Source organism: Rattus norvegicus, chromosome 7 (assembly GCF_021556685.1).
Source record: "Rattus norvegicus strain SHRSP/BbbUtx chromosome 7, alternate assembly SHRSP_T2T, whole genome shotgun sequence".
Lineage (NCBI taxonomy): Eukaryota > Metazoa > Chordata > Mammalia > Rodentia > Muridae > Rattus > Rattus norvegicus.
The window spans coordinates 98,367,741-98,395,459 of NC_141540.1; the positions used below are offsets into that span (position 1 = coordinate 98,367,741).

The following is a 27,719-nucleotide window of genomic DNA, read 5'->3' on the forward strand; positions in this document are numbered from 1 at the left end:
AGCCACACCTGATTCTCCCAGACCAGGAGTCCTCAACTTATGAGTCATGACTCTTTGGGCAATCTAATGACCCTTTCACAGGGATAGTCTAACACCATCAGAAAACACAAAACTTTATAGTATGATTAAAATAGTAGCAAAATTACAGGTACAAAAAAAACAACAAAAGTTATTTTATGGTTCGTGTCACTGCTTGAGGAAATGTATTAAAGGGTCACAACATTAGGAAGTTTGGGAACCACTGTACCAAATGATTATATTTATCCCAGACACCTCCTCCCTGGAACTTTTATCTTGAGCATAGTTTCCTCATTCAAATGAACTCATACTTAGAGATGTCACATGTGCTTTATAGCCTGGTGGTATCAGTTCTGTTTGCATAACCAAGACTACACCAGATCCTACATCCTTAAGCTTTAGATCTCATCTTCGTGGTAGAGGTCACATGTACTTTCAAAAGAGTTTCAACATAGTCACACCTTAAGCTTTCTTGTACGTGTATTTGAACCAACACTGGCTAGCTATTGAGGCAACTTTAAATTGTATTGTTTTCTGTTATTTACACATTTTTATTTTTTGATGGGTATTTTTAAATTTTAATCACATTTTTCTCCTTCTTATAGACATACAGCTTAACTTTCCAATATAAAGGTTAAAAATCACTAGTTTGTGAATTTAAATCTATAAATTTTTCTATAACAATGCATTGCCCTTCTGAAATATACTTTTATATATGTTTTCATTTTTCATCAGCTTAAAATATCTTTGATTTTTGATTATCTATTGAGCTTATAATTAATTACTATAAAGTATAAATCCTACATATTAGATATTTTCTAAATCTTTGTACCTTTGTTGTTTTCTTTTTATTTATAGCTTACTTACATACTGGATGAGTGAATTTTTAAATACTCATTATTGGCATATTACAAAAATAAAAGAATGTGACATAATAATATTACAATGCTGAATCTTCCATGAACAGTAAAAATACTGTGTCAACTCAAGCCTTGTGACAAAGATGTTCATGTCATTTATAGGCTTACCTATTTTCTACTATTTATAACTTATTAATGTTTCAAATATTCCCAAATAATGTAGATTTCTCGAATTTTCCCCATATTTTTAGTTCTAAAAATTTATCTTCTGCATTTTGAAGTCATTTTCTTAAGAACATGCTAACTGGGGCTGGGGATTTAGCTCAGTGGTAGAATGCTTACCTAGGAAGCGCAAGGCCCTGGGTTCGGTCCCCAGCTCCGAAAAAAAGAACCAAAAAAAAAAAAAAAAGAACATGCTAACTTATAAGAACTAATCATTTTCCATTGAATTAACATTGTTTTTTCTATGTTTCTGAAAATAACCTCTACCTGAAAGTCTAATTTTATGATAGTGATAATACCACCTCAATTCTTCAAAGAGTTGAAATGTGCCTACCTTATCTTTTTCTTGTCCTAATTTCTGTGAATTTAAAAGGCTAAAGTGAGTTTCCTGCAGACAGTGTGGATTTTGTTCATGATTTTTATCCAGCCTAACAATCGCTGTTTTGTTGTTAGGATGCTTAGAATATAAATAGGAAAACTTTTCTGCAAAAGGCCTGATCATAAATGTTTTGATGTTTGTAGCCCAGTAGTGGTCTGTCACAACGAAGAAGTCCTGGCAGTGCAGTATAAAAGCAGCCATTACTGATGAACCAGCAAGCATGACTGGACTTGGCTAATGAACCATACTTTGCTCACTGCTGGCTTAGATCACTGACATTTAATGTTATTATTGATATGGTTGGATTAAAATCTTTGGGCTGTTTTCTGTTTATTTCATCTGTTCTTTGTTTCTGTGTGTACTTTTTTTTCTACTTCTTTTGGATTGAGTACTGTTCTTTATTTCACTTTGTCTTTTCAATCTGCTTATTAGAATTCACTAATGTGTTTTCAACTTCCCCGTGGATAACTTTTGGTTTTAATATATGCATTTAGTTGTAGTGACCAGCATTTAACTACTAGTTTCTTTCTGTAACTGTGGTAATCTCAAAACATATACCCCCAATTCATTCCTCTGATCCATTGCAGTAATTTTGTATCATATTTTACAGTTTTAAAAACATAATATACGTGACTAAAATATAGATTTTATAGTATCAAACACATTTCTCTACTAATGATAGCCTGATACTTTGAACTAAGAAAACAACATAACCACAAGTACATTTACTAATAAACTAATGAACCTTATTTGGTGATGGGCCACAATTTTACTCTTAGGAAAGATGATTGTTCTGCAGAGATGGCAACATAGTAAAGAGCTCTTGTTACTGAGAGGACACAGTTCCCAGCATACACGTGGTAGCTCACAACTATCCCTAACTTCCAGATCCAAGAGACCTGACACTGTTCTCTAAACCCCACAAGCACTAGACAAATATGTAATACACATACATATTCACAATGCCCATACACATAACATAAACTACATCTTAAAAATACAGATGATTGCATTAGTCAAATATTTAGTCACTTAGGTCTGATCAACTTCTACCAAAAGTGTGTTCTTCTAAAGAATACAATTTAAACTATGTGTACATTGTTTCAGTGGTTTTTCTCTAAACAAAAATAAAATACATCTTGGTAGAAAAACTGAGGGATGGTGTTGCTCACACCCAGATCTTCCAGATATGCACAATACTGGCTTTTCTCTAAGGGATACCAGATGCCCGGGGTAAGGAAGGTGGCCTTTAGATTGTGATCGTGAAGTCTTAATTAACAGTTACAGCAACCACTGTCAAAACAATAGTTTTAACATTGCTGTTTGAGATTTTCTGTGGTCTGGTCACACACAGAATTTCTTCATAGTCCACATTTATTCACTTTGTCCCGTAATCAATTGTGACATTTTAGGGTAATCTTTTCAAAACAAGGGTTCCAAAATGCAACCAAGTTAGCAGAACCCATCATCACTCAGAGTCCTTGGCTATTACCACTATGAGAACTATTTCCTTATGATGAAAATATTTTGTAAAAGGTAATTCATCTTCTTTGCGTTTTTTAGATACACAGTTGCATAGTCTAGACCATTTATTTTCATTCTTCAGCACAGTGAAGTTGCTGTTCAACAGATGGGCCTTGGTGAAAACAGGAAACACTTCTTTATTGACAGTTGTTACAACTATGTCTTGAGGATTCATGAGTCCATGTACATCTTCACTAAATTGTTTTCCTCTTTCCATGTTTTGCTAGGGTTCGATACATTTAAAGGTAAGCCCCTTGGCTTCAAGCGTGATATACTTTGGTAGGTTTAGGCTTTCCTAATTCAAAATAATTTAATAATTCAAATTAATTCAAAGTAATCAGAGTGAAGAACAAGCTTATAGGTTCATAGAACAACATCCAAACCATACACAGAGAAGAGTGAAGAGCCAAGGAACTAAGCTGTCCAATGGTAAGAAAAGAAAGGATTAAAAGAAAAAAGCCAAAGGACCTAAAAAGAATTTTTTCCAATAAAAATGTACAAATGGCCACAAGAAAAACTGTTCAACACCAACAATCATCAAGAAAAAAACACAAAAAGGAGTTGGGGTTGTAATTTAGTACTAGGATACATAAGGTTCTCAGCCTAATCATGAAACCTCAAAATTGAAAACAGACAGCAAAAATCAAAATAAATTATTCTAAAAAAAATAAATTATTCTACACAATTCGTCTTGAGATTTAGATTATCAGACAAAATGATTTTAAAAGACAAAATGGTAAGGCTGGAGAGATGGCTCAGTGGTTAAGAGCACTGATTACTTATCCAGAGGTCCTGAGTTCAATTTCCAGCAACCACATGGTGGCTCACAACCATCTATGATGGTATCTGATGCCCTCTTCTGGTGTGTCTGAAAACAGGTGCAGTGTACTTACATATACATAAAATAAGTAAATAAATCCTTTTTTAAAAGACAAAAAGGTAAGGGCTGGTTAAAATGTCAATGAGGGATCTCTTTGCAATTTGTGGGAATAGAAATTATTAAATGCATGAAAACCAGCATTGGGACCCTCAAAAGACTAAAACTAGAACCGCCCACTGATCTAAAATCCTTCCTGTGGATTCGTCCACATAGGTAATTAAATTAATATCTGGAAGAGAAATACAATACAGCTATGATAACAACATTCAAAATAGCCAGACAGAGTCAAACTAAGCATGAGCAAAGAAAAGAGTATATAAAATAATCTGTTTCATGTATACAACTGAATACAACTCAGTGTTTAGAAAGAAATAAGTCCCATCATTTGCAACAACAGAGCTGAAATATACTAGACATTATGCTAAAGGAAACAAGCCAGGCTCAGAGAGACAATATGTTATCTTACTTATATGTGGGATCTTTTAAAAAATACACTAGTAGGAAAGGAGATGACCAAAAGGTGGCTAACATTGACTAGAAAGAGCAGTGTGGTTGAGGAAATGTCTGACAAAAGAAAAGACTTCAGTTTCACAACGGTAAAGACTTCGGAAGACAATGTTGACTGTTGCTAACGTTCATCTGTTTGTATACTCCAACATTACTAAATGGCTTTTAAATATTCTCAGTACAGAAGAAAAGTTAGACATAGGAAGTCATGGATGCATTAACTTCCTGACATACCCATTTCATGGAATGTAAAACACCAGGCTCATGAGTATGCTGTGTATATATTTACTGTTCTGTCACCCCAAGATTTCAAGTGTCACTCTATTATTGCAAGCTTGCATTTGAGAAACTCTTCTATTATTTCACAGTGCATAAGGGAGCCCTCATAGTGTAAAGCACAGTCTACTTTGGAGCAGATCCATAATGTGATAAACAAATATATTTCTTATAAATTAATGATATACTTTTTGTATCACTGGGAAGTCCATTTTACTTATCATGTAAATTGATTCTAATTTTTCTTGTTTGCTTTGTGTGAGTGGTCTGGACGGCAAAACTACTGGTAAGAGTGGCTATAAAAATCACCTGTTATTATTGTATAGGGGACTATTTATCCCTGCATGTCCAGTACTTTCTGTTTGTAAAATGAGTTTCTTCATGGTTGTATATGTACGTAGGTGTGTGATATGAGTGTGTGTATAAATATGTGTGTGTATATGCATGTGCACAAGTCATATAACTTTTCTATGAGTTGTTCTTTTTATGACATAATGATATTCTTGGTCTCTTCTGACTGGTATTATAGCAAAGTTTGTTTTAATAAATATAAATGAATTTCTCCTAGATTGCTTTAGAACGTCATTTTCTTGGTATAAAATTTTATGTACTTTCATTGTATACATGCGTACATCACTATCTGCCAGCTATGTGTGTGTGAGTGCATGTGCGTGTGCTTGTGCCTGTGGCTGTATGTGTGCTTGTGTGTGTGCGTGTGCATGTGTATGTGTCCTGACAGTTGTGTCTTTTAATTGAAAGATTAGGACCATATCTAAACCAGGAAAGGTAATGACAATTGAAGTGTAAATAAGAGATACCCAATTTAATAAACATGGAGAAAAAACATTAATTGCAATTATTAACTGAAAAAAAAGAAAGGTATCCTATCATGGCTAGAATTTAGTTGGTTATTCTCCTGGCTGTTTCTTTTTTTCTTTTTTGTTCATTTTTGCCTTAGCCACACTTGATTCCTTCCTAGTTCTCATTTGCTTTTGCAGTCCTCTGAGGACACTAGTTTTGTTTTGGTTTTGCTTTTGCTTTTGGTTTGGTTTTAGTTTATAAATATCTTGAAAGATATTTCTCTTTTGGAAAGGTAACTTTGCTGAGTTAAAGCAGTCTAGGTAGTCATTTACTTATTTCCTTTCAGCGTTTGAAACACGTCATTTCGAGTCTGCCTGCTTATTCAACTTCTGGTCAGAAATCTGCTTAGTCTAATAGGTTTGTGCCTTTGACCTTTACTGTGAAATCCTCTGCTTGTGCTTCAGATGTTTTTGTTCAGATGTGTTTAGATTTTGCTTTGCTTTGTTTTGTTTTTGACTTTGGTAGCTTTACTAAAGCATATCATGGAAACATTTTTCTTTTTGTTCAGATTTACTAGAGTTCTAAGTGCCCCTGTATTGAATACTGTGTTGTCCTAAACCTTTGGAAATTACTTGCTATTATTTTACTGAATTGCTTTTCTATGATTTTTTTTTCTCTTAAATTTCCTGTATGTTCTATCCATCCTACTTTCCCTTGTTACTTCCCGAACATGATAACCCAGCAACAATGTCCTCAGGCTTAATATGCTCAAGACTTTTAACTGGAGTTTGGGTTTTACATCTGATTTTTTAAATTCCAAAATTTACATGTGCCTCATTTTCAGAATTCTTATACCTATGTAGAATTGCTTTCTTATGTCTATATTATTTTGCTTAGCTAATTCTACAATATATTCTTTGAATTAGTTAATAATTTTTTTTATTAACTTGAGTATTTCTTATATACATTTCGAATGTTATTCCCTTTCCCGGTTTCCGGGCAAACATCCCCCTCCCCCCCCTCCCCTTCCTTATGGGTGTTCCCCTCCCAACCCTCCCCCCATTGCCGCCCTCCTCCCATAGACTAGTTCACTGGGGGTTCAGTCTTAGCAGGACCCAGGGCTTCCCCTTCCACTTGGTGCTCTTACTAGGATATTCATTGCTACATATGGGGTCAGAGTCCAGGGTCAGTCCATGTATAGTCTTTAGGTAGTGGCTTAGTCCCTGGAAGCTCTGGTTGCTTGGCATTGTTGTACTTTTGGGGTCTCAAGCCCCTTCAAGCTCTTCCAGTTCTTTCTCTGATTCCTTCAACAGGGGACCTATTCTCAGTTCAGTGGTTTGCTGCTGGCATTCGCCTCTGTATTTGCTGTATTCTGGCTGTGTCTCTCAGGAGCGATCTACATCCGGCTCCTGTCAGTCTGCACTTCTTTGCTTCATCCATCTTGTCTAATTGGGTGGCTGTATATGTATGGGCCACATGTGGGGCAGACTCTGAATGGGTGTTCCTTCAGTCTCTGTTTTAATCTTTGCCTCTCCCTTCCCTGCCAAGGGTATTCTTTTTCCTCATTTAAAGAAGGAGTGAAGCATTCACATTTTGATCATCCGTCTTGAGTTTCCTTTGTTCTAGGGATCTAGGGTAATTCAAGCATTTGGGCTAATAGCCACTTATCAATGACTGCATACCATGTATGTCTTTCTGTGATTGGGTTAGCTCACTCAGGATGATATTTTCCAGTTCCAACCATTTGCCTACGAATTTCGTAAACTCGTTGTTTTTGATAGCTGAGTAATATTCCATTGTGTAGATGTACCACATTTTCTGTATCCATTCTTCTGTTGAAGGGCATCTGGGTTCTTTCCATTTTCTGGCTATTATAAATAAGGCTGCGATGAACATAGTGGAGCACGTGTCTGTTTTATATGTTGAGGCATCTTTTGGGTATATGCCCAAGAGAGGTATAGCTGGATCATCAGGCAGTTCAATGTCCAATTTTCTGAGGAACCTCCAGACTGATTTCCAGAATGGTTTTACCAGTCTGCAATCCCACCAACAATGGAGGAGTGTTCATCTTTCTCCACATCCTCGCCAGCATCTGCTGTCACCTGAGTTTTTGATCTTAGCCATTCTCACTGGTGTGAGGTGAAATCTCAGGGTTGTTTTGATTTGCATTTCCCTTATGACTAAAGATGTTGAACATTTCTTTAGGTGTTTCTCGGCCATTCGGCATTCCTCAGCTGTGAATTCTTTGTTTAGCTCTGAACCCCATTTTTTAATAGGGTTATTTGTTTCCCTGCGGTCTAACTTCTTGAGTTCTTTGTATATTTTGGATATAAGGCCTCTATCTGTTGTAGGATTGGTAAAGATCGTTTCCCAATCTGTTGGTTGCCGTTTTGTCCTAACCACAGTGTCCTTTGCCTTACAGAAGCTTTGCAGTTTTATGAGATCCCATTTGTCGATTCTTGATCTTAGAGCATAAGCCATTGGTGTTTTGTTCAGGAAATTTTTTCCAGTGCCTATGTGTTCCAGATGCTTCCCTAGTTTTTCTTCTATTAGTTTGAGTGTGTCTGGTTTGATGTGGAGGTCCTTGATCCACTTGGACTTAAGCTTTGTACAGGGTGATAAGCATGGATCGATCTGCATTCTTCTACATGTTGCCCTCCAGTTGAACCAGCACCATTTGCTGAAAATGCTATCTTTTTTCCATTGGATGGTTTTGGCTCCTTTGTCAAAAATCAAGTGACCATAGGTGTGTGGGTTCATTTCTGGGTCTTCAATTCTATTCCATTGGTCTATCTGTCTGTCTCTGTACCAATACCATGCAGTTTTTATCACTATTGCTCTGTAATACTGCTTGAGTTCAGGGATAGTGATTCCCCCTGAAGTCCTTTTATTGTTGAGGATAGCTTTAGCTATCCTGGGTTTTTTGTTATTCCAGATGAATTTGCAAATTGTTCTGTCTAACTCTTTGAAGAATTGCATTGGTATTTTGATGGGGATTGCATTGAATCTGTAGATTGCTTTTGGTAAAATGGCCATTTTTACTATATTAATCCTGCCAATCCATGAGCATGGGAGATCTTTCCATCTTCTGAGGTCTTCTTCAATTTCTTTCTTCAGTGTCTTGAAGTTCTTATTGTACAGATCTTTTACTTGCTTGGTTAAAGTCACACCGAGGTACTTTATATTATTTGAGTCTATTATGAAGGGTGTCGTTTCCCTAATTTCTTTCTCGGCTTGTTTCTCTTTTGTGTAGAGGAAGGCTACTGATTTATTTGAGTTAATTTTATACCCAGCCACTTTGCTGAAGTTGTTTATCAGCTTTAGTAGTTCTCTGGTGGAACTTTTGGGATCACTTAAATATACTATCATGTCATCTGCAAATAGTGATATTTTGACCTCTTCTTTTCCGATCTGTATCCCTTTGATCTCTTTTTGTTGTCTGATTGCTCTGGCTAGAACTTCAAGAACTATATTGAATAAGTAGGGAGAGAGTGGGCAGCCTTGTCTAGTCCCTGATTTTAGTGGGACTGCTTCAAGTTTCTCTCCATTTAGTTTAATGTTAGCAACTGGTTTGCTGTATATGGCTTTTACTATGTTTAGGTATGGGCCTTGAATTCCTATTCTTTCCAGGACTTTTATCATGAAGGGGTGTTGAATTTTGTCAAATGCTTTCTCAGCATCTAATGAAATGATCATGTGGTTCTGTTCTTTCAGTTTGTTTATATAATGGATCACGTTGATGGTTTTCCGTATATTAAACCATCCCTGCATGCCTGGGATGAAGCCTACTTGAACATGGTGGATGATTGTTTTGATGTGCTCTTGAATTCGGTTTGCCAGAATTTTATTGAGTATTTTTGCGTCGATATTCATAAGGGAAATTGGTCTGAAGTTCTCTTTCTTTGTTGTGTCTTTGTGTGGTTTAGGTATAAGAGTAATTGTGGCTTCGTAGAAGGAATTCAGTAGGGCTCCATCTGTTTCAATTTTGTGGAATAGTTTGGATAATATTGGTATGAGGTCTTCTATGAAGGTTTGATAGAATTCTGCACTAAACCCGTCTGGACCTGGGCTCTTTTTGGTTGGGAGACCTTTAATGACTGCTTCTATTTCCTTAGGAGTTATGGGGTTGTTTAACTGGTTTATCTGTTCCTGATTTAACTTCGATACCTGGTATCTGTCTAGGAAATTGTCCATTTCCTGAAGATTTTCAAATTTTGTTGAATATAGGTTTTTATAGTAAGATCTGATGATTTTTTGAATTTCCTCTGAATCTGTAGTTATGTCTCCCGTTTCATTTCTGATTTTGTTAATTTGGACGCACTCTCTGTGTCCTCTCGTTAGTCTGGCTAAGGGTTTATCTATCTTATTGATTTTCTCTAAGAACCAACTTTTGGTTCTGTTGATTCTTTCTATGGTCCTTTTTGTTTCTACTTGGTTGATTTCAGCTCTGAGTTTGATTATTTCCTGCCTTCTACTCCTCCTGAGTGTATTTGCTTCTTTTTGTTCTAGAGCTTTTAGGTGTGCTGTCAAGCTGCTGACATATGCTCTTTCCTGTTTCTTTCTGCAGGCACTCAGCTCTATGAGTTTTCCTCTTAGCACAGCTTTCATTGTGTCCCATAAGTTTGGGTATGTTGTATTTTCATTTTCATTAAATTCTAAAAAGTTTTTAATTTCTTTCTTTATTTCTTCCTTGACCAGGTTATCATTGAGTAGAGCATTGTTCAATTTCCACGTATATGTGAGCATTCTTCCCTTACTGTTATTGAAGACCAGTTTTAGGCCGTGGTGGTCCGATAGCACGCATGGGATTATTTCTATCTTTCTGTACCTGTTGAGGCCCGTTTTTTGACCAATTATATGGTCAATTTTGGAGAAAGTACCATGAGGAGCTGAGAAGAAGGTATATCCTTTTGCTTTAGGATAGAATGTTCTATAAATATCCGTTAAGTCCATTTGGCTCATGACTTCTCTTAGTCTGTCGACATCACTGTTTAATTTCTGTTTCCATGATCTGTCCATTGATGAGAGTGGGGTGTTGAAATCTCCCACTATTATTGTGTGAGGTGCAATGTGTGTTTTGAGCTTTAGTAAGGTTTCTTGTACGTATGTAGGTGCCCTTGTATTTGGGGCATAGATATTTAGGATTGAGAGTTCATCTTGGTGGATTTTTCCTTTGATGAATATGAAGTGTCCTTCCTTATCTTTTTTGATGACTTTTAGTTGGAAATTGATTTTATTTGATATTAGAATGGCTACTCCAGCTTGCTTCTTCTGACCATTTGCTTGGAAAGTTGTTTTCCAGCCTTTCACTCTGAGGTAGTGTCTGTCTTTGTCTCTGAGGTGTGTTTCCTGTAGGCAGCAGAATGCAGGGTCCTCGTTGCGTATCCAGTTTGTTAATCTATGTCTTTTTATTGGGGAGTTGAGGCCATTGATATTGAGAGATATTAAGGAATAGTGATTATTGTTTCCCTTTATATTCATATTTGGATGTGAGGTTATGTTTGTGTGCTTTCATTCTCTTTGTTTTGTTGCCAAGACGATTAGTTTCTTGCTTCTTCTAGGGTATAGCTTGCCTCCTTATGTTGGGCTTTACCATTTATTATCCTTTGTAGTGCTGGATTTGTAGAAAGATATTGTGTAAATTTGGTTTTGTCATGGAATATCTTGGTTTCTCCATCAATGTTAATTGAGAGTTTTGCTGGATACAGTAACCTGGGCTGGCATTTGTGTTCTCTTAGGGTCTGTATGACATCAGTCCAGGATCTTCTGGCCTTCATAGTTTCTGGCGAGAAGTCTGGTGTGATTCTGATAGGTCTCCCTTTATATGTTACTTGACCTTTTTCCCTTACTGCTTTTAATATTCTTTCTTTATTTTGTGGGTTTGGTGTTTTGACAATTATGTGACAGGAGGTGTTTCTTTTCTGGTCCAATCTATTTGGAGTTCTGTTGGCTTCTTGTATGTCTATGGGTATCTCTTTTTTTAGGTTAGGGAAGTTTTCTTCTATGATTTTGTTGAAGATATTTACTGGTCCTTTGAGCTGGGAGTCTTCACTCTCTTCTATGCCTATTATCCTTAGGTTTGATCTTCTCATTGAGTCCTGGATTTCCTGTATGTTTTGGACCAGTAGCTTTTTCCGCTTTACATTATCTTTGACAGTTGAGTCAATGATTTCTATGGAATCTTCTCCTCCTGAGATTCTCTCTTCCATCTCTTGTATTCTGTTGGTGAAGCTTGTATCTACAGCTCCTTGTCTCTTCTTTTGGTTTTCTATATTCAGGGTTGTTTCCATGTGTTCTTTCTTGATTGCTTCTATTTCCATTTTTAATTCCTTCAACTGTTTGATTGTGTTTTCCTGGAATTCTTTCAGGGATTTTTGTGTCTCCTCTCTATGGGCTTCTACTTGTTTATTTATGTTTTCCTGGAATTCTTTCAGGGATTTTTTCGATTCTTTCAGGCATTTTTGCGATTCCTCTCTGTAGGCTTCTACTTGTTCTCTAAGGGAGTTCTTCATGTCTTTCTTGAAGTCCTCCAGCATCATGATCAAAAATGATTTTGGAACTAGATCTTGCTTTTCTGGTGTGTTTGGATATTCCATGTTTGTTTTGATGGGAGAATTGGGCTCCGATGATGGCATGTAGTCTTGGTTTCTGTTGCTTGGGTTCCTGCGCTTGCCTCTCGCCATCAGATTATCTCTAGTGTTACTTTGTTCTGCTATTTCTGACAGTGGCTAGACTGTCCTATAAGCCTGTGTGTCAGGAGTGCTGTAGACCTGTTTTCCTCTCTTTCAGTCAGTTATGGGGACAGAGTGTTCTGCTTTCGGGCGTGTAGTTTTTCCTTTCTACAGGTCTTCAGCTGTTCCTGTGGGCCTGTGTCTTGAGTTCACCAGGCAGCTTTCTTGCAGCAGAAAATTTGGTCTTACCTGTGGTCCCGAGGCTCAAGTTCGCTCGTGGGGTGCTGCCCAGGGGCTCTCTGCAGAGGCAGCAACCAGGAAGACCTGTGCCGCCCCGTCCGGGAGCTTCAATGCACCAGGGTTCCAGATGGTCTTTGGCTTTTTCCTCTGGCGTCCGAGATGTGTGTGCAGGGAGCAGTCTCTTCTGGTTTCCCAGGCTTGTCTGCCTCTCTGAAGGTTTAGCTCTCCCTCCCACGGGATTTGGGTGCAGAGAACTGTTTATCCGGTCTGTTTCTATCAGGTTCCGGTGGTGTCTCAGGCAGGGGTCCTGCCGCTCCTGGGCCCTCCCCCACGGGAGCCCAGAGGCCTTATACAGTTTCCTCTTGGGCCAGGGATGTGGGCAGGGGTGAGCAGTGTTGGTGGTCTCTTCCGCTCTGCAGCCTCAGGAGTGCCCACCTGACCAGGCGGTTGGGTCTCTCTCTCACCGGGTCTCTAGTTCATAATTTTAATATTAATCTTGTGGATTCTTTATCGAACATGGTATTCATTTTGAAAAATACTAAATCTATCACTACAGACTTCTAAAATTTGGAGGGGTCAAATCACCTTTTCTGGGGATGATATATGTCTGTTTTCTTGAAAACATAACAGCCACAATTTTATCATTTCTCTCTGCTGTAGGTATGGGAGTGAATGTTCACTATCAAGAATTTACATCTCCTCAAATACTCACGATTATTTGGGACTGTGGCTTAGGTAAGGGCATTTATCTCCTCTGTTCACACTGAACACTCACCAGTAGTTAAGCACAGTGTGGCCATCGAATGTGCAAAATTTTTTGCAGCTCAGAAACATTTATATCCCAGTGGCAAAGATTCTGATCGATATGATAGAAGTGCCAAATTTCATTTCTACTCACTTATATTGAAAATAACACTCCTCCATTGCTGCTGGGATTACAAACTGGTGCAACCTCTCTGGAAATCAATCTGGAGGTGCCTCAGAAAATTGGAAATAGACCTACCTAAATATCCAGAAATATCACTCTTGGGACTAAACCCCAAAAATGCCCCACCATGGCACTGAAGCACATGTTCCACTATGTTCACAACAGCCTTATTTGTGACAGCCAGAAGCTGGAAACAACCCAGATACCCCACGACAGAAGAATGGATACAGAAAATGTGGTTCATTTACACAATGGAATATACTCAACTATTAAGAATGAGGGCATCCTGAGGTTTGCAGGCAAGTGGATGGAACTAGAAAATGTCATCCTGAGTGAGGTAACTCAGACCCAAAAGGACAAGCATGATATATTCTCACTAATAAGTTGATATTAGCCAAAAAAAAGTACAGAATACCCAAGATACAGTTCACAGAACTCAAAAAGCTGAAGCGACCAAGTGAGGACACCGCAGTTCCATGGGGAGGGAGAAGAAACCAAACACAAAGGAGAAAGGAGAGAGGGACAGGGGAGGGAAAGAGGATGGAGTGGGGGAGAGGGAAACATGATCTGGTATTGGGTAGGGGAAAATTACTGAAGCCCTGAGGGCCAGCAGAAAAAAATGGAAACAGGTGACCTCACGAAAAAGGAGGTAGGGAAGACCTTCTAGAATGTACTAGAGACCTGGGGAGTAAGAGGCTCTCAGGACTCAAAGAGGGAGGACCCTAGATGAAAGGCCCTACAGTGGGGAGAGGAAACTTATGAAATCCACCTCCAGCAGAAAGACAGGACAACAAGTGAGGGAAGGGGTTGCTATCCCACAGTCCAAGCTCTGACCCATAATTCTTCCTGTCTGAAAGAAATACAGGGGGCTGGAGAGATGGCTCAGTGGTTAAGAGCACTGACTGCTCTTCCAGAGGTCCTAAGTTCAAATCTGAGCAACGACATGGTGACTGGCTCACAACCATCTGTAATGAGATCTAAAGCCCTCTTCTGGTGTGTCTAAAGACAGCTACAGTGTACTTATATATTAATGAATAAGTAAATAAATCTTTGAAAGAAAGAAAGAGAGAAAGAAAGAAAGAGAGAAAGGAAGAAAGAAAGAAAGAAAGAATGAAAGAAAGAAAGAAAGGAAGGAAGGAAGGAAGAGAGAGAAAAGAAGAAGGAAGGAAGAAAGGAAGAAAAGAAAGAAAGAAAGATGCTTAGGGATGGAAATGGAGCAGGAAAAGAAGATCCAGTGGCAGGCCCAAAGTGGGTTCCAACTCAAGGGGAGGCCCCAAGACCTGACACCATTACTGAAGCTATGGGGCATTCACAAAAAGGAACCTATCATGACTGCTCTCCAGAAGACCCAACAAGCAGCTGAAAAGAGTTAGATGCAGACATGTACACCCAACAAATGAACAAAAGCTGCTGACCCCTCTGGTTGAATTAGGGAAAAGGTGGAGGAAGCTGGGGAGGAGAACAGCCCTATAGAAGGACCAGCAGTCTCAATTAGGACCCCTGAGATCTCTTAGACACTGGGTCACCAAGCAGGAGGCAAACACCAGCTGAGATGAGGCCACCAACACATATATAGCAGAGGACTCCCAGATCTGAGTTCAGTCAGAGAAGATGCACCTAACCCTCAAGAGACTGGAGGCCTCAGGAAGTTTAGAGGTCTGGTGGGGTACATGGGGTGGGGAAATCTTTGTGGAGAGTGGGGGTGGAACTGTGGAGCGGAGTATGGAATGTGGAACCCTCAGAGGGTGGACAAGGAGGGGAATAAAATCTGGAGGACAAAAAATAAATACCCCCCCCACCTCCATGGCCCAAGGAGCTGGGATACGCGGGACCTGGTGCGTGTCCCCTCTGTCCCTCGTGGAGCATGCACAGATAACTTACCCCCCACCCCTGCCCGCCGCAATGACCTGACTGGTATCTGAAACTCAGCGAGCAACTGCTGTGACACTGTGGTGCGGACAATGGCTACTCAAGCTGAACGCATGGAGTTGGCCATGGAGCCAGACAGAAAAGCCTCTGTCAGCCATTGGCAGCAGCAGTCTTACCTGGACTCTGGAATCCACTCTGGTGCCACCACCTCAGCTCCTTCCCTGAGTGGCAAGGGCAATCCTGAGGAAGAAGCTGAAGACACCGCCCAAGTCCTTTGTGAGTGAGAACAAGGCTTTTCCCAGTTCTTTACACAAGAGCAAGCAGCTGACATTGATGGTCAGTACACTCAGGCTCTGAGGGTCCGAGCTACCATGTTCCCCGAGACACTAGATGAGGGCATGTAGATCCCATCCATGCAGTTTGACACTGCTCATCCCGCTAATGTCCAGTGCGTGGCTGAACCGTCACAGGTGCTGAAGCATGCAGTTGTCAATTTGATTAACTATCAGGATGACGCGGAAGTTGCCACACATGCAATTCCTGAGCTGACAAAACTGCTAAATGATGAGGCCCAGGTGGTCATTAATAAAGCTGCTTTTACGGTTCACCAGCTTTCCAAAAAGGAAGTTTCCAGACATGCCATCATGTGCTCTCCTCAGATGGTGTCTTCCATTGTGGTCACCATTCAGAATACAAATGATGTAGAAACAGCTCGTTGTACAGCTGGGACCTTACACAACCTTTCTCACCATCGAGTGGGTTTGTTGGCTATCTTTAAGTCTGGTGGCATCCCAGTGCTGGGAAAAATGCTTGGATCACCAGTGGATTCTGTACTGATCTATGCCATCACGACACTGCATAATTTCGTGCTACATCAGAAAGGAGCTAAAATGGCAATGTGCCTTAGCCGGTGGGCTGCAGAACGAACATGAAGTTCTTGTCTATTACGACAGACTGCCTTCAGGTCTTAGCTTACTGCAATCAGGAGAGCAAGCTGATCATCCTGGCTAGTGATGGACCTCAAGCCTTAGTAAACATAATGAGAACCTACACTTACGAGAAGCTCCTGAGGACCACAAGCAGAGCGCTGAAGGTGTTGTCTGTGTGCTGTAGCAACAAGTCGGCTATTGTGGAAGCTGGTGGGTTGCAGGCTCTGGGGCTTCACCTGACAGACCCAAGTCAGCAACCTTTCAGATGCAGCGACTAAGCAGGAAGGGATGGAAGGCCTCCTTGGGACTCTAGTGCAGCTTCTGGGGGCTCTTGGGCTCACTGTCCTTCATGCTGGTGACAGGAAGGACATTACCGAGCCTGCCATCTGTGCTCTTCGTCATCTGAGCAGCCGACATCAGGAAGCTGAGATGGCCCAGAATGCCACTCGCCTTCCTTATGGACTACCTGTTGCAGTTGAACTCCTGCACCCACCATCCCACTGGCCTCTGAGAAAGGCAACTGTTGGATTGATCCGAAACCTTGCCGTTTGCCCAGCAAATCATGCACCTTTGTGGGAACAGGGTGCTATTCCACGGCTAGTTCAGCTGCTTGTATGAGAGCATCAGGACATCCAACAGCGTACCTCCATGGTTGGAACACAGCAACAGTTTGTGGAGGGCGTCCGCATGGAGGAGATAGTTGAAGGGTGTACTGGAGTTCACCACATCCTCGCTCAGGATGTTCACAACCCGATCGTAATCCGAGGACTCAATATCATTCCCACTATTTGTGCAGTTGCTTTATTCTCCCATTGAAAATATCCAAAGAGTAGCTGCAGGGATCTTCTGTGAACTTGCTCAGGACAAAGAGGCTGCAGAGGCCATTGAGGCTGAGGGAGCCATTTCTCCACTCCAGGAACGAAGGCGTGACAACATATGCAGCTGCCGTTCTATTCCAACAAGCCACAGGACTACAAGAAATGGCTTTCAGTTAAGCTGACCAGTTCCCTCCTCAGGACAGAGCTAATGGCTTGGAATAAGACTGCTGATCTCAGACTGGACATTGGTGCCCAGAGAGAAGCCCTTGGATATCGTCAGGATGATCCCAGCTACTGTTCTTTTCACTCGGGTGGATATGGCCAGGACACGTTGGGGACAGACCTTATGATGGAGCATGAGATGGGTGGTCACCACCCTGTTGCTGACTATCCATTTGATGGGCTGCCTGACCTGGGACATGCACAGGACCTCATGGACAGGCTGTCCCCAGGTGATAGCAATCACTTGGCCTGGTTTGATATTGATCTGTAAATCATCCTTTAGGAGTAACCATACAAATGGATTTGGGGAGTGATTCAGGAAGTGAAAAATGCACACGAATAGATCACAAGATGGAGTAATCAAACTGTTTTTTTTTTTTTAATATCTGTACTGGTACTGACTTTGCTTGCTTTGAAGTAGCTTTTTTTTTCAGTAACTGTTAGTTTTTAAGTCTCGTTGTGTTATGTTCAAGTGAACCTGCTACAGCAATTTCTGGTTTCTAAGAACTGAGTAATGGTGTAGAATACTAATTCATAATCACAATAATTGTAATTTGGAGATGTGTAACATTGTGCAGCCTTTTATATAAATAGACAGATAGAAATTGCCCAATTAGTTTCCTTTTCATATACTTAAAATAAGCAGGTGGATCTATTTCCTGTTTTTAAACAAGAACATTATTGGGGATACGTGCAGTAGGGTAAATCAGTGAGAGGTGTTATCTGGGCCTTGTTTTGGACAGTATACCAGTTGCCTTTTATCCCAAAGTTGTTGTAACCTGCTATGATACAATGCTTCAACAGATAAGATTATAAAAATGGTTCAGAATTAAACTTTTAATTCATATAAATAAATAAATAATAAAAGAAAACAAGAAAACCACATTTGCTTTTCACGTTTCTCTGTTACCTTCATGACAATCTATTATTTAGCTACCTTGAAATCATTTTATTAATTCTCAGCATTTTTCTTTGAAAAATTGTTTATCCTTTGTTGTCCTATCTCCTTGGTTCTCAAAGTCCTAAATTACATCATTTGATTCCTCCATCTTGTCTGGAAGACTGAATATCCCATCCATGTGCGTCAGGTACAACTAGTAGTCAGAGACTTCAGGATATTTTGAACAGAACAATTTTAAAACAAGGAATAGGATAGTCCACGGAGATGTCTCAGTGGGTAAAGACACTTGCTGCAAAACATGATAACCTGAGTTCAATCTCAAGGACTTACATGGCACAAGGAGAGAACAATCCCCACAAGGTGTTCTCTGACTTCTACGTAGGTGTTGTGGCCCACATGAATACTGCCCCAGACACTCACACACACACACACACACACACACACACACACACACAGAGAGAGAGAGAGAGAGAAACTAAGAGCATATTATAATAAAAGAAGGAATGAATGAATGACAATGTTTGGATATTTACATATTAGTAGGAGATAAAAGAGACTTTTATACACTACCCCTAGGTCAAAGAGCCATTAAAGAAACAAGTACAACTTCAGGTCCATACTACAGGTGAGGTTTGGTCAGCCTTGACAAGGGCATAACTATAGCTCACTGGATAGGAAGAAGTTTCCTAAATTATTTTAGGTCAAAGAATTTTCCTACAGTTGGCACATAGATGAGTTTGGTGGTTGTGGAAATCAAAAGTAAGGATGACATACAGTAAATTCTCAGAAGAGAGTATAAGAAGACTGTGGTTGGTAGTCAGGAAAGCACTCTCTTAGGATGCTGGAGAATTTTCAATATACTTATGGTGACTTTGAAAGAGCTAAGAAGCCAACTAGAGGACATAGAATTCAGTGGAAGCCAAATGGCCAAGAAACTATGAGATTTATTAAGATATTTAGATTTGGAGAGAAGTCGCTGCTCACCATCCAGAGGAAAACATGGTCAGGCTGTACAGACTTCTGGGAAATTATAGTGGCTTCTGAAACTCCCAGAAGATAAGCAGGACTATACACATGTGAGAAGATCACTGACATTCATCCAGGGTCTTCCCTCCTGGGATCAGGCATGCAGACCTAGCTTCCAACAAGAGAACAGGATGGGGACAGTTCAAAAGCCCATCTTCTAACAACATCCCTCCAGTGCCCTCTACTGTCAAAACTTTAAAACCATTTCCATGCCACAGCAAGGACAAGTTGAGGGCTTTATCAAGAGATAAGCAAAACATTAATAAATAAATTCCTTGGGCTTAATCCCAGGTATAGGACCAAACCAATCCCAGTTTTCATGCCCTTGAGTTCATCTCTTGGTACCACTTTTTGAACAAATATACAGCAAATCAAGATCTCTTTAGGAAATAAAAGCAACCCAAAGATATGGGTAATAAGAATTATGAATTTCCTCTTTACAAGAAACTGGATAGTAAGAAGAAATTAATAGTAATACCACTGCTGAGTAAGAATACCCCAGGAAGGCATTGGCTTGAAAGGCAATAAAGTATCCCAAAGCTGGGTTGGAGATTCTAAACTGGGAATGTTGTGTGAGAATGGAATCTGTAAAGCACTGACTTGGCTCCCAAAGCCTGGAATCTTCACATGAAATCTCTATTCAAGAGCCTGCTAGGGATCTGGCTCTGAATACCCAGCATTGGAAACATTGAATGTTCAGGCTAGAAATACTGTTACAATGATCTTTCCTTTCCCTTTTATCCAGTATCTGAACTCAACTGGCTAAGCTTCTATACATTTCCTACCATGCTACTATCCCTTTCACCCCCACCCCTGAGAAACTAAACATTACTTGCCTATCCATCATTTGTTTTCTGCTTAATTTCATATAGTTTTCCTCATTTTTATTAGAACTATTTAAGTAGCATTTTTCAATAGATTTCTCAAGCGTCTTACCTTTTCTGTACTTTTAAGAATAGCAGTGAAAGTATTAATTTGTTTATTAACCTTCATTATCACAGGAACCTACGGAGTATAAGAACAAGGGTTATGTGTCTCTCTGGCTTGCTACTATCATTTTGTTGCCTAATTTTGATAGAACTCTTGAACATATTAGTCTTCCAGAGCTTACATACTAAAACAAACTCCTTTCCAAATACACAGCTTCTTCTCACCAGAATCATCCATTTCCCCCATTAGTATGTGTGTGTGTGTGTGTGTGTGTGTGTGTGTGAGTGTGTGTGTGTGTGTGTGTGTGTGTGATCTGTGTGTGTGTACTTGATGCTCTTATTTTTATTGTCAGCTAGACTTATTCTGTGATGAACAGTCACTCAAATTGTTGTCATATTCTATTCATGGCTGGGGCAAATGACTCAAACATCCCATGTGGTAATTTTTGAGACTGCTAAATACCATGAAAACTAAGGACTAAGCAGCACTTGTTACAACCACAGTGTTTTACTAACAAGATAGCTCAGGAAGTTGAAGTGTTTGCCACCAAGACTGACTGCCCCAGTTCAATGTATGACCCACAAGGGAGAAAGGAAGAACAAACTTCCAGAAGGTTTCCTCTGATGACCACATATGGGCTATGGCATATGGAAATAAACACACATATGTATGTACACACACACACACACAATTAAAGTGAATGCAACAAAATACAAACATTGTGTTACATAGAGAAGTCTAAATGTGTATTTTAATTACGAATCAGAAAGTAGTCACAAAGGAATTCTACAGAAAAATAAATAATAAAGGCAGGTAAAAGAGAAAGGAGTGACTGAACTCATATGATGATATGACTTTGTGAAGAAAGACTTGACAGGGCAAGCAAGGGAGTTTGAAGAAGCTTGCCACCTATATTAAAAAATCTAAGAATACACAGACTGTTTCAGACATTTCAACCAAGAAACCATAATGTATTACAGTTTACCAAGAATCAAGCTATATTGTGGCTCTAATATAGCATTTAATGACAAGTAGTTTTAGTTTTCTTTTTAAATTTTATTGAACTTTTAATTTATGGAAGACAAACTTTTGTCATGAAATTAAATTCTGTACACTAAAAGACTGAATCTGTATATTCAGTAGTTTTTTTTCTACCTTCGCTTTACTGAAAATAGATTCTTTTCTCATTCCCTGATTACAGTCTCCCCTCCCTCTACTTCTCCCAGATCCTTCCCACCTCCCTGCCCATCCAGATCTACTCTCTGTTCTAACTCTCATTAGAAAAGAGCAAGCTTCTAAGATATAATAAGGATGCATAACAAAATAAAAAAATCATAGGATAAAACAAAAGCCATGGCATTGAAGTTAGGCAAGGCAAACCAACAGAAGGAAAAGAGTCCAAGAGAAGGCACAAGAATCAGAGACTCATGCATTTGCACACTCAGGAGTTCCATAAAAGTACAAACTGAAAGCTATAATATATATGAAAAGGAACATGATGGAGACTCTGGCAGGTCTTGTGTCTGCTGTGTCACTCTCTGTAAGTTCATATTAGCTTTGCTCAGTTGATTTAGGGACACATGTTCTGCTGGTGTCCTTCACCGCCCCCTCTAACTCTTGCACTGCACTGTTTCTGCATCCTCTTCCACAGGAGATCCTTAATCTCTGGGAGAAAAGATTTAATGGGGACAACCATTAAAATCTGTGTATTCCAAGGTGTTCCCCTCTGTCCCCCATCCCCCCTGCTTGATCTCTCTCTCTCTCTCTCTCTCTCTCTCTCTCTCTCTCTCTCTCTCTCTCTCTCTCTCCCTCCCTCCCTCCCTCCCTCCCTCCCTCCCTCTCTCTCTCTCTCTCTCTCTCTCTCTCTCTCTCTCTCTCTCTCTGATGTCTGACTAAAGGTCTCTGTATTTGTTCCCTTTTATGAAAGAGGAAGTTTCTCTGAGATTGGCTGAATAAGGCACTGATCTATAACAAAGCAGAATATCATTAGGAAACATTTTTTATTGTGAATATATGCATTTTATTTTTTCCATCTTTATTAAATTGGTTATTTGTTATTTACATTTCAAATGTTATTTGATTTTCCGGTTTCCAGGCCAACATCCCCCTAACTCCTCCACTTCCCCTTCTATATGTGTGTTCCCCTCCCCATCCTTCTCCCATTACGCCCTCCTCCCCAACAATCCCAATCACTGGGTGTCCAGCCTTGGCAGGACCAAGGAATTTCCCTTCCACTGGTGCCCCTACTAGGCATGCCCCTACCTATGAATTTGGAGCCCAGGGTCAGTCCATGTACAGTCTTTGGGTAGTGGCTTAGTCCCTGGAAGCTCTGGTTGGTTGGCATTGTTGTTCATGTGGGGTCTCAACCCCCTTCAGCACTTTCAGTCCATTCTCTGATTCCTTCAACGGGGGTCTCATTTTCAGTTCAGTGTTTTGCTGCTGGCATGTTCTGGCTGTGTCTCTCAGGAGAGATCTATATCCAGTTCCTGTCAGTCTGCACTTCTTTGCTTCATCCATCTTTGGTGGCTGTATATGTATGGGTCACATGTAGGGCAGGCTCTGAATGGGTGTTCCTTCTGTGTCTGTTTTAATCTTTGCCTCTCTATTCCCTGCCAAGGGTATTCTTGTTCCCCTTTTAAAGAAGGAGTGAAGCATTCACATTTTGATCATCCGACTTGAGTTTCATTTGTTCTAGGCATCTAGGGTAATTCAAGCATTTGGGCTAATAGCCACTTATCAATGAGTGCATACCATGTGTGTTTTTCTGTGATTGGGTTACCTCACTCAGGATGATATTTTCCAGTTCCATCCATTTGCCTATGAATTTCATGAAGGCACTGTTTTTAATGGCTGAGTACTCCATTGTGTTGATGTACCACATTTTCTGTACCCATTCCTCTGTTGAAGGGCACCTGGGTTCTTTCCAGCTTCTGGCTATTAAAAATAAGGCTGCTATGAAATAGTGGAGCATGTGTCTTTGTTATATGTTGGGGTATCTTTTGGGTATATGCCCAAAAAAGGTATAGCTGGGTCCTCAGGTAGTGCAATGTTCAATTTTCTGAGGAACCTCCAGACTGATTTCCAAAATGGTTGTACCAATCTGCAATCCCACCAACAATGGAGGAGTGTTCCTCTTTCTCCACATCCTCGCCAGCATCTGCTGTCACCTGAGTTTTTGATCTTAGCCATTCTCACTGGTGTGAGGGGGAATCTCAAGGATGTTTTGATTTGCATTTCTCTTGTGAGTTAAGACGTTGAACATTTCTTTAGGTGCTTCTCAGCCATTCGATATTCCTCAGCTGTGAATTCTTTGTTTAGCTCTGAACCCCATTTTTAATAGGGTTATTTGTCTCTCTGCGGTCTAATTTAGTGGGTTCTTTAATATTTTGGATATAAGCCTTCTATCAGTTGTAGGATTGGTAAAGATCATTTCCCAATCTGTTGGTTGCCCTTTTGTCCTAACAACAGTGTCCTTTGCCTTACAAAAGCTTTGTAGCTTTATGAGATCCCATTTGTCGATTCTTGTTCTTAGAGCATAAGTCATTGGTGTTTTGTTCAGGAAATTTTCTCCAGTGCCCATGTGTTCAAGGTTCTTTCCCACTTTTTCTTCTATTAGTTTGAGTGTATCTGGTTTGATGTGGAGGTCCTTGATCCACAGGGACTTAAGCTTTGTACAGGGTGATAAGCATGGATTGATCTGCATTCTTCTACATGCTGACCTCCAGTTGAACCAGGATCATTTGCTGAAAATGCTATCTTTTCTCTATTGGATGGTTTTGGCTCCTTTGTCAAAAGTCAAGTGACCATAGGTGCGTGGTTTCATTTCTGGGTCTTCAATGCTATTTCACTGGTCTATCTCCCTGTCTCTGTACCAATACCATACAGTTCCTATCACTATTGCTCTGTAACACTGCTTGAGTTCAGGGATAGTGATTACCCCAGAACTCCTTTTATTGTTGAGGATAGTTTTAGCTATCCTGGGTTTTTTGTTATTCCAGATGAATTTGCAAATTGTTCTGTCTAACTCTCTGAAGAAATGGATTGGTATTTTGATGGGGATTGCATTGAATCTGTAGATCACTTTTGGTAAAATGGCCAATTTTACTATATTAATCTTGTCAATCCATGAGCATGGGCGATCTTTCCATCTTCTGAGATCTTCTTCAATTTCTTTCTTCAGAGGCTTGAAGTCTTATCATACAGATCTTTCACTTGCTTGGTTAAAGTCACACTGAGGTATTTTATATGATTTGGGACTATTATGAAGGGTGTCGTTTCCCTAATTTCTTTCTCGGCTTGTTTCTCTTTTGTATAGAGGAAGGCTACTGATTTATTTGAGTTAATTTTATACCCAGCCACTTTGCTGAAGGTGTTTATCAGGTTTAGTAGTTCTCTGGTGGAACTTTTGGGATCACTTAAATATACTATCATATCATCTGCTAATAGTAATATTTTCACTTCTTCCTTTCCAATCTTTATCCCTTTGATCTCCTTTTTTTTTTTTTTTGGCTTATTGCTCTGGTTAGAACTTCAAGAACTATATTGAATAAGTAGGGAGAGAGTGGGCAGCCTTGTCTAGTCCCTGATCTTAATGCGATTGCTTCAAGTTTCTCTCCATTTTGTTTAATTTTAGCTACTTGTTTGCTGTATATGGCTTTTACTGTGTTTAGGTATGGGACTTGGATTCCTATTCTTTCCAGGCCTTTTATCATGAAGGGGTTTGAATTTTGTCAAATGCTTTCTCAGCATCTAGTGAAATGATCATGTGATTTTTATCTTTCAGTTTGTTTATATAGTGGATTATTTGATGGTTTTCCATATATTAAACCATCCCTGCATGCCTGGGATGAAGCCTACTTGATCGTGGTGGATGATTGTTTTGATTTGCTCTTGGATTCGGTTTGCAAGAAATTTATTGAGTATTTTTACATTGATATTCATAAGGAAAATTGTTCTGAAGTTCTCTTTCTTTGTTGGGTGTTTGTGTGGTTTAGGTATAAGAGTAATTGTGACTCCATAGAAGGAATTCGGTAGTGCTCCATCTGTTTCAATTTTGAGGAATAGTTTGGATAGTATTGGTATGAGGTCTTGTATGAAGGTCTGATAGAATTCTGTACTAAACCCATCTGGACCTGAGCTCTTTTTGGTTGGGAGACTTTTAATGACTGCTTCTATTTCTTTAGGAGTTTTGGGGTTGTTTAACTGGTTTATCTGTTCCTGATTTAACTTCGGTACCTGGTATCTGTCTAGGGAATTGTCCATTTCCTCCAGATTTTCAAGTTTTGCTGAATATAGGCTTTTTTAGTGGGATCTGATGATTTTTTGAATTTCCTATGATTCTGTAGTTATATCTCCATTTCCATTACTGATTTTGTTCACTTGGATACTCTATCTGTGCCCTCTGGTTAGTCTGGCTAAGGTTTTATCTCTCTTGTTGATTTTCTCTAAGAACCAGGTTTTGGTTCTGTTGATTCTTTATATAGTCCTTTTTGTTTCTACTTGGTTGATTTCAGCTCTGAGTTTGATTATTTCCTGCCTTCCACTCCTTCTGGATGTATTTGCTTCTTTTTTGTTCTAGAGCATTTAGGTGTGCTGTCAAGCTGCTGACATATGCTCTCTCCTGTTTCTTTATGCAGGCACTCAGAACTATGAATTTTCCTCTTAGCAGAGGAAAACTCTGTCTCATAAGTTTAGGTATGTTGTACCTTCGTTTTCATTAAATTCTAAGAAGTCTTTAATTGCTTTATTTATTTTTTCCTCGACCAGGTTATCACTGAGTAGAGCGTTGTTCAAATTCCGTGTATATGTTGGCGTTATTTACTTATTGTTATTGAAGACTAGCTTTAGCCTGCGGTGGTCTGATAGGACGCATGGGATTATTTCTATCTTTCTGTATCTGTTGAGGCCTGTTTTATGACCGATTATATGGTCAGTTTTGGAGAAAGTACCATGACGTGGTGAGAAGAATGTATATTCTTTTGTTTTAGGATAGAATGTTCTATAAATATCTGTTAAGTTCATTTGGTTCATGACTTCTCTTAGTCCGTCTATGTCTCTGTTTAATTTCTGTTTCCATGATCTGTCCATTGATGAGAGTGGGGTGTTGAAATCTTCTACTATTATTGTGTGAGGTACAGTGTGTGTTTTGAGCTTTAGTAAGGTTTCTTTTATGTATGTAGGTGCCCTTGTATTTGGGGCATAGATATTTAAGATTGAGAGTTCATCTTGTTTGGTTTTTCCTTTGATGAATACGAAGTGTCCTTCCTTATCTCTTTTGATGACTTTTGGTTGAAAATCGATTTTATTTGATTTTAGAATAGCTACTCCAGCTTGCTTCTTCAGACCATTTTCTTGGAAAGTTGTTTTCTAGCCTTTTACTCTGAGGTAGTGTCTGTCTTTTTCTCCGAGGTGTGTTTCCTGTAGGCAGCAGAATGCTGGGTCCTCATTGCTTACCCAATTTGTTAATCTGTGTCTTTTTATTGAGGAATTGAGTCCATTGATGTTGAGAGATATTGAGGAATAGTGATTGTTGCTTCCTGTTATATTCGTATTTGGATGTGAGATTATGTTTGTGTGCTTGTGTTCTCTTTGTTTTGTTGCAAGACGATTAGTTTCTTACTTTTTCTATGGTGTAGTTTGTCTCCTTGTGTTGGGCTTTACCATTTATTATCCTTTGTAGGGCTGGATTTGTAGAAAGATATTGTGTAAATTTGGTTTTGTCATGGAATATCTTTGTTTCTCCATCTATGTTAATTGAGAGTTTTTCTTGATACAGTAACCTGGGGTGGCATTTTTGTTCTCTTAGAGTCTGTATGACATCTGTCCAGGATCTTCTGGCTTTCATAGTCTCTGGTGAGAAGTCTTGTGTAATTCTGATAGGTCTGCCTTTATATGTTACTTGACCTTTTTCCCTTACTGCTTTTAATATTCTTTCTTTGTTTTGTGCATTTGGTGTTTTCACTACTATGTGACAGGGAGCGTTTCTTTTCTGGTCCAATCTGTTTTGTAGGCTTCTTGTATGTTTATGGGCATTTCTTTAGGTTAGGGAAGTTTTCTTCTATGATTTTGTTGAAGACATTACTGGACCTTTGACCTGGGAGTCTTCACTCTCTTCTATACCTCTTATCCTTAGGTTTGATCTTCTCATTGTGTCCTGGATTTCCTGCATATTTTGGGCCAGTTGCTTTTTCCGTTTTACATTATCTTTGACAGTTGTGTTGAAGATTTCTATGGAATCTTCTGCTCCTGAGATTCTCTCTTCTACCTCTGGTATTCTGTTGGTGATGCTTGTATCTGTGTCTCCTTGTCTCTTCCTTTGCTTTTCTATATCCAGGGTTGTCTCCCTTTGTGCTTTCTTTATTGCTTCTATTTCCATTTTTAATTCCTTCACCTGTTTGTGTTTTCCTGGAATTCTTTCAGGGATTTTTGTGATTCGTCTCTATAGGCTTCTACTTGTTTATTTATGTTTTCCTGCATTTCTCCAAGGGAGTTCTTTATGTCTTTCTTAAAGTCCTCCATTATCATCATCAAGTGTGATTTTAAATCTAGATCTTGCTTTTCTGGTGTGTTTGTATATTCAGTGCTTGCTATGGTGGGAGTATTGGGCTCCGATTATGCCATGTAGTCTTGGTTTCTGTTGTTTAGGTTCCTGTGCTTGCCTCTTGCCATCAGGTTGTCTATGGTCTTACCTTGTTCTGCTATTTCTGACTGTGCTTAGA

At 39.5% G+C, this 27,719-nt stretch overlaps 1 pseudogene; it reads left to right on the forward strand.

Moving 5' to 3' along the window:
• The first annotated feature begins 15,267 nt into the window (after positions 1 to 15,267).
• Positions 15,268 to 17,415, forward strand: Ctnnb1-ps1 (catenin beta 1, pseudogene 1; annotated as a pseudogene).
• The last annotated feature ends 10,304 nt before the right edge of the window (positions 17,416 to 27,719 follow it).